The following is a 7,250-nucleotide window of genomic DNA, read 5'->3' as shown; positions in this document are numbered from 1 at the left end:
CTCGGTCTAGCCTGACGTGGTGCCTTTCCTCTGCTGTTTGATCCAGGTCAGGAGATTTCGGCCACGGGAGAAGTAGGAAGAAAAGAATTAAGATGTGTCATGTATATGTACTAACTTTCCCGAGATGAATGTAATTATCATGCGCTATTAACATGTACCAATAAAGATAAAATAAAATTTTAAAAATCAGGCTAACACATGAACAGACATCTCCCTTAGCCCCTACTGTGTGTGCAAGCTTAGACAACGGGGATGCGTACAATGAGGAAATGCTGGGTCATAGTACTTTGCTTTGCCAGATATTTTTATCCACTTACCGTTCAAACTTCTTACTAAAATATGATGTTCTGAAATTCTACCTTCAAAATTAATCACATGCTCCTGTAACAGTAGACACTGACCTCCGCCCCTCCCCCGCCTGCCCCCGCAGAAGATACGTAGTATTCCAGGTCTCTGCTCTCACTTTTTCCACATCAGCTGCGCACACGGGAGGGCTGGACCCTGCCTAGCAGACTGTTATCCACAGATAAGCTCATTGCTTTTAGGAGTTTTGATTCCCTTTCCTTCTGAACACCACAGATCAGAATTAGAGGGGGAAAGAAGATTCATAAATTGTAGGCAAAACCATTTCTATACTTTTAGCTCTACATTCTTGCCTGCTTCTGTTCATTTAAATTGAACAGATGAATGTACTGGGCTGTCAGGTATTGTTTATTTTGTACACAATCCCCTACAGCTTTTTCACTTTATTCTCTTTCTAGTACCCCTTTCCTCCCTGCCACTCCAGGGGGGCAATATAATATACTTCAGGCCAGGAACAAAAAGGAAAGAGGAGGAAAGAGTACTGCTACAGGACAGAAACAGAGCACTTAGCCAGACAAGGATCTGTGGGGTGTTCCTGAGGGGCAGTCAATGGTAGAAGTTCTGAAAATCTTTGAAAAAACTTCTAGTTATATTGACATGAGGCTCCTGCACATCCAGTCATGAGTTGGTATCTCTGGTGTGATCATTCAGCAGGAGGTAAAGACTGGAATTGGCCAGTGCTCAGGCAGCTGCCCTCTAACACTCCACAGCAGCTCAACCATGACAAGAGTCATCATCCTTGGAACCCTGGTGCACAGCCACAGCAGACACCCAATAAATAGTTCCTGGTAACCCAAATAGTTCCTGGTGACCCTGAGCCATGCAACTGCCACAAAGGATTATGGGCTGGTTCCTGCAAAAAAAGGTCGTGTAAGAGGCGCTGGGAAGGCTCCCTGATGAGAGTTTGCCGGAAGTATCAAGCTGATTAGCCTGGCCCAAAACAAAACCTCAGAGGCCAGTGGAGGGGCATTTGTCCCTCAGGTTTGTCTCCCTGGACAGTCAGTGGTAGACACTCGAGCTCCATGATGGGAAACCTGGTGTGAAAGCTGGCCAGTTGTCTATTTGCAGGAGTGAAATGGAGATGCAATAACAAAGGGGGGGTGTCTCTGCTTGAACCCAGAGAGCCACTTTGGCCCCTTAAGTGGTCTCCTCCAGAGGTGACCAAGAAAGCCTGGTATGAAGCAACCTGAATGTGGGCTCCAGTGGTCAATAGCTTGTGGTTTTCACAGCTTTGGGGACTGTTGTAGAGATCAGAAACAGATATCCCTGAAGAGGGCTAGAATTAAAAAGGAGGAATGACAGATAATCCTTGACAGCTGACCAGAACTTTTCTAGCTGAAGGTTCTTGGTAGATACACTGATACCAGTAGGAATATAATTTGGAGGGAATTTATAAAGGACCAGAAACCTATAGTAACTGGTGAAGATGTTGGACAAAAAAAGAAAAATGCATAAAATTACAAACTTGCCTCCCAGAGTAACATGTTGAGTCCGGATTTTAAATCTTATGACTGGGTAATTACCATTCAAATAATATTTCAATAATTTCCCAGTGAAGCACAGCTAGTCTTGTCACCAAATACAGTTCTAGCAACACAGTCTTAAGCTGTTCTAGATGCCTTTGGTTGCAAAGCATAGTTTAGAGCAGAATTCAATCCCATGGCACTATCCCTACTTGGCAAAGGCACTTATTAATGAACCAAGCCTCTCCCAATCAGCTCGAGGCTGCCGGCACTGCCTCTGGCATAGAAACCAGAGATACTGGAGCTGGCAAAAATTAAAGTATACGATTACACAGAGGGGCACAGACAGGCTGGAGCCAGGCATGGGCTCAGGCTGAGCATCAGAGAGGCAAACCCCCAGCTACTGTTCAAGTGCACTTATTTTAGTTATTTGTCCATTAACCTGTATCACTTTCATAATGAATATTTGCTAGTCAGCTTTCTGTCACTATTACCAAAATAGCTGAAATAATCAACTTATAAGGAGGAAAGATTTTTTTTTTTTATAGCTCATGTTGCAGCCTGTGGGTTCTTGGCCCAAATTCCTAAAGGTTTCTATTACCTCGTGGTAGTGCCACATGCTGGTGACCAAGCCTTTAGCATGTGGGCCTTTTGGGGATGCTTATGATCCAAACCATAACAAATATTAAAATATATTTTCATATTAATAACTAAAACTAATTTCCATGGCATTTAGTCACAACACTGACTTCCAGCACACGTACACTCAAATGCAGTCATCTTCAGCATGTGAAGGAAAAATGAGAAAGGAGGAGGTTGAGTTGCTCTTCCTTGGAATTTGAACTGAAAGGGTTCTTAGTCCCACTTCATTTTTTGCAGATGAGGAAACAAAGGCTCTGAGAGGCTGGACATTAGCAACCTTCCTAAGTGAGAAGACTCTGGTGAGCGGAAGAGGAAACCTAAGATCCTTCTGCCTTTGCTTACAGTGCACTCGCTCTATTTATGTATGCATGTGTTTTATTTTAATGAGGTAAAATTCGCAAAACATAAAACTAATCATTTCACTCAATTTTAATTTTTAAAATTTTTTTTTATTTTAAAGATAAAAGAACGAAAACATATTAACAAACACACCTACATTTACAAAATAGCACAAAAATAATACAAGCAATACAGACTTTCAGACAAAGTGAATTTTAGCCAAAAGACTAAGAAGCCTTTAAAACTAAACTGTGAATTAAGCCATTAAGATGAGCCATGTCAAAGTGAACAATTCAGTGGGTTGTAGTACATTCAGAAGCTTGTGCAACTGCCACCTCTCTCCGTTTCCAAAACGTTTTCACCACCCCCAGAGAAAACCCCATTCCCATTAAACAGCTGTCATCCATCCTCACCTGGCAACCGCTGACCTGCTTTCCTTACACCTGCATGGATTCACCTACACTAGATATTTCTCAGAAATGGAATCATACTCTACATGATCTCTTAGGACTGTCTTCTTTCACTCAGTGTAAGTTGTTTTCCAGGTTTATCCACATTGTACCATGTATGAGTGCTTCATTATTTATGGCTGAGTGATATTTCAGTGTATGGCAATACCATAATTTGTTTATCCATTTATCAGCTGGTGGATATTTGGATTCTTTCCACCTGTAGGCTATTGTGAACGGTGCTGCTATGAACACATGTGCCTAAATATTTGAGTACCTCTTTTCAATTCTTTGGGGCATATACCTAAGAGTGGAACTTTTGGGTCATATGGTAATTCTACATAGTTTAACTTTTTAAGGGACCACCAAACTATTTTCCATTTTCCATTCCCATCACTAATATGAGAGTTTTTCACATTCTTTTTATTTATGATTGAAACTGCCTGCATTTATTATGTCCCAGTAAAGTCCTGCCATGTCTACACTTCTCTCCTTAGCTGGTACCTAAATATTCTTTTTTTGTGTGTTTTTTTGATATACCATATTAACAGAGGTTTATCAGATATTGAATGACTTTAGTGAGGGCAAGGTTATCTGACTTATTGATCAATCACTTTTGTAACATTTTATACTGCATCATAAATTTTCCAAACATAACTTCAAGGAATTCTTATAACACCAAGAAACAGGTACTATTATTATCTTCCACTGTGCAAATGACAAAAATGAGACACAGAAAAACTAAGTTCACAATGAGAAAGTCCTGCAGTGCAGGATGAAGGGGAAATCCCAGTGGAATCAGATGAGGGTAAAAGAGTCACTTTAAGCCGTGCGTTTGGCATAGAAATATATTTGCCCGTAAGTGTTCTTTTCTGTTGTAACTCCTAGTTAGAATACTTTCATCTGTGATGACACTTTTAATTATTGGTTTCCTTACTGATACTTGGCGCAGAGCAGACATAAGCCAAATTTACCATAAATTACTTAGTTGTCTATATTACAAGTCACTTTCCAAACCACAACTTAAGTATTTGCATTTTGCTTTATTTCAACTATGACCCAGGGTTTCCAGACATCAAACACAAATTCTGCTGGGAACAGTCATTAGAAATGAGCTACACCTTGGTCTGCTGGGGTACATGGTTCACCTTCAGGACATCAGAAGTGAGTTCATTTCAGTGCAGCCGGTGAAACAAGATCAGAGTACCCAAAGTGACTTTAATGGTCATTAGAGCACCAGTATAGATGGGGTTAAGGAGCCATCTGATTGTATCCCCTTCTCTGTGGAGTTGAACTATTCGACTGTTTCCCACATTTGAGAAGATGCAAAAAAAAGAGCAGCTTTCTATATTAGCACTCAAATGCCTCCCAGCACTTAGACAAGTTTCAGTCTCATTTGTTCTTTGATAACTCCAGCCATGCGCTGATTCTGGAAAATGTGACATCAGGAATATTCATTAACATTTTCTAGTTCATCTCTTGTTTAAATGGGAAAGCTTTAAAAACCTTTGTATTAATCATAAAAATACAGCAGTGTGAAATTTTAATGTAGAATACTTTGAAGAACTTCTCTTGCTTAATTTCATAGAGGCTTTCCTAAGGTGTTTTATTCATTAGCATTTTTACACATTATCTTGTTTAGAATAAATTTATCTTACAATAGTTTCAGTTCTATAGAAAAGCTACAAAGATTTATATGCATTGTTCCCATATAACTCACAGCCAGTTTTCCCTGTTGTTACATCATATATTAGTATGGTTAGACTTGTCATAATTTATGAACCCATAGTGATACATTATTATTAACTAAAGTCCTTGTTTTGTCCAGATTTCATTCATTTGTATTTAATGACCTTTTCCTTTTCCAGGATCCTGTGGAAATTGTGCAGAGGTTGAAATAAGTTCAGTGTTTTCAGGGAAATATATACCAAGTTTGTCTTTTCTTGAGACAAGTTCTCCTCATGCAATTCAGGCTGGCCTTGAATTCACCAGGTAGCCCAGGCTGACCTCAAACTCACAACAATCCTCCTGCCTCAGCCTCCTGAGTGCTGGGGTTACAAGGCATGTGCCACCATGCCCAGCCCCAACTTAGTCTTCCTAGCTCATTAGCTCCTGCAGAAACTGCAGAGATCTCAGGGTAGGAAGGAATAGCTACCCACAAAACATGCCTTCTTTCCTTCCTGTCAGCTCATTGTAGTGGGACCTTTTGGGAGGACATCTCTACACAGCCAAGGGACTCTGGAGTTCTCCTAGGTGACCTTATGCTCTTCCCTCTAGGCCTGGTGGCATAGACTGCCAGGCACCACCAGTCCTGGGCTTCACTCTTCTCTCAGATCTCAGCTTTTGCTGACCTATTTCCCTCCTCCCTCACTCCAGAGAAAGATCTCAGTTGGCTCTGGGTCTCAAACTTTTGCTCTCCATAGAAATCACCTGGCAAACTAGTTAAGCACAAATTGCTGAGCCCTACCTCTAGAGCTCAGATTCAGTAGACGAGTGGAACCTATACTATGCTGGCCTTTCTTTTTCTTTTCTCTTCTTTCTTTCCTCTCTTTTCTTTCTTCCTTCCTTCTTCCTTCTTCCTTCTTCCTCCTCCTCTTCTTCCTCCTCTTCCTCCTCCTTCTTCTTTTCTTTCTTTCTCTCTCTCTCTCTCTCTCTCTCTCTCTCTCTCTCTCTCTCTCTCTCTCTCTCTCAGTACTGGGGATTGAACCCAAGTCCTTCACACTGAGCTACAGGCCTTTGCAGTAAGTTATATCTATTGTCTTTTATAAATATATGTATTCTTCTGAGACAGGATCTTGCTAAGTCACTGAATTCCCCAGGTTGGGCTTGAATTAGTGCTCCTTCTGCCTCAGCCCCCCAGGATAATGGAATTACAAGTGTGTACCATCCCACCCAGCTTAATTTGCACTTCTAACCAGTTCTCAGGAGCTGCCTCTGCTGGTCTGGAACCACACTTTAAGACCCATTTTTCTAATCCATCCATTCATGGCATAACCATGGTGACTCCGTGGTCTGGGGTGGGCAGGTGACTTATGCCACCAAATTCAGTGGTTTAGGCCCTGGTTGTACAATTACTTGAGAGGTTCTAAAAATAGCCCATGGCTGGGCCCCAACCCAGACTAATATATTCATATTCTGAAGGTAAACCCTGGATATGGACATTTTTTAAAAAGTAAATAAATAATAGTAGGTAATAAAATACATACATAAAATAAAAGCAATAAACAAATTATAAAGCATCCTGGTGATTTAACATGCAGCAGCCCTGAACTGCTTGAACTGAAGAGAATATATATGTAAGGGAGAAGTCTTTTTTTTTCCTGCTGAATATGAACAAAGAAAACTCAGCCTGCACTGGAAGCCACCTCATCACCATGAAAAGAGCCTAGTCTCAGGATGAAGCCAAAAAGGAGGCAGGCAGAGAGCAGTGTTCAAAGAATTTGGGACCCTGATGACATCCACAGTGCTGCTTATCTTACAGTTCCTACAGTTTGTCCTACCTCAGGACTTCCAGTTATGGGAGAGAACACATTTCCTCATCTTTAAAGCCAGTGTAAGTCACAGTGGCAGTTACTAGCAGTTACAAGCTTTGTAATAAATAACATCCAAGAAATGTGTGGTTGCCCTGAAGCTGCAACAAGCAGCCTCTGCTCTTGAAGATGCCTTACCTGGGTTCCAGCCACCGCATTCCAGGGGCCAGCTCCCGCATCAGAAGTTGAACTCAGTAGAGACCAGACTGACACACAGGAGGACAAACAGTTCTAGTGCAGTTTTGCAGCCAAAATTCCCTCTACCGCCACACTGCACCCTTCCAGAACTTCCCTCAACAGAGAAAACCAAACAGCACAAGAAAATACCCAGCATTCCACCTGATGTTTAAAATAATGAGCTTTCTCTTTCTACCTAAGCAAACCATCTCATGATAATCCAGTAGGAAGTCATGTGATTATATTCTTCATGAACTGTCTTCTTAAACTGCAAACCAATTGCATTA

This window comes from Chinchilla lanigera, unplaced genomic scaffold (genome assembly GCF_000276665.1).
Source record: "Chinchilla lanigera isolate Chin_1 unplaced genomic scaffold, ChiLan1.0 scaffold00008, whole genome shotgun sequence".
Taxonomy (NCBI): domain Eukaryota; kingdom Metazoa; phylum Chordata; class Mammalia; order Rodentia; family Chinchillidae; genus Chinchilla; species Chinchilla lanigera.
The sequence above is the reverse complement of the archived record's forward strand: the minus strand, read 5'-3'. Positions refer to the sequence as shown.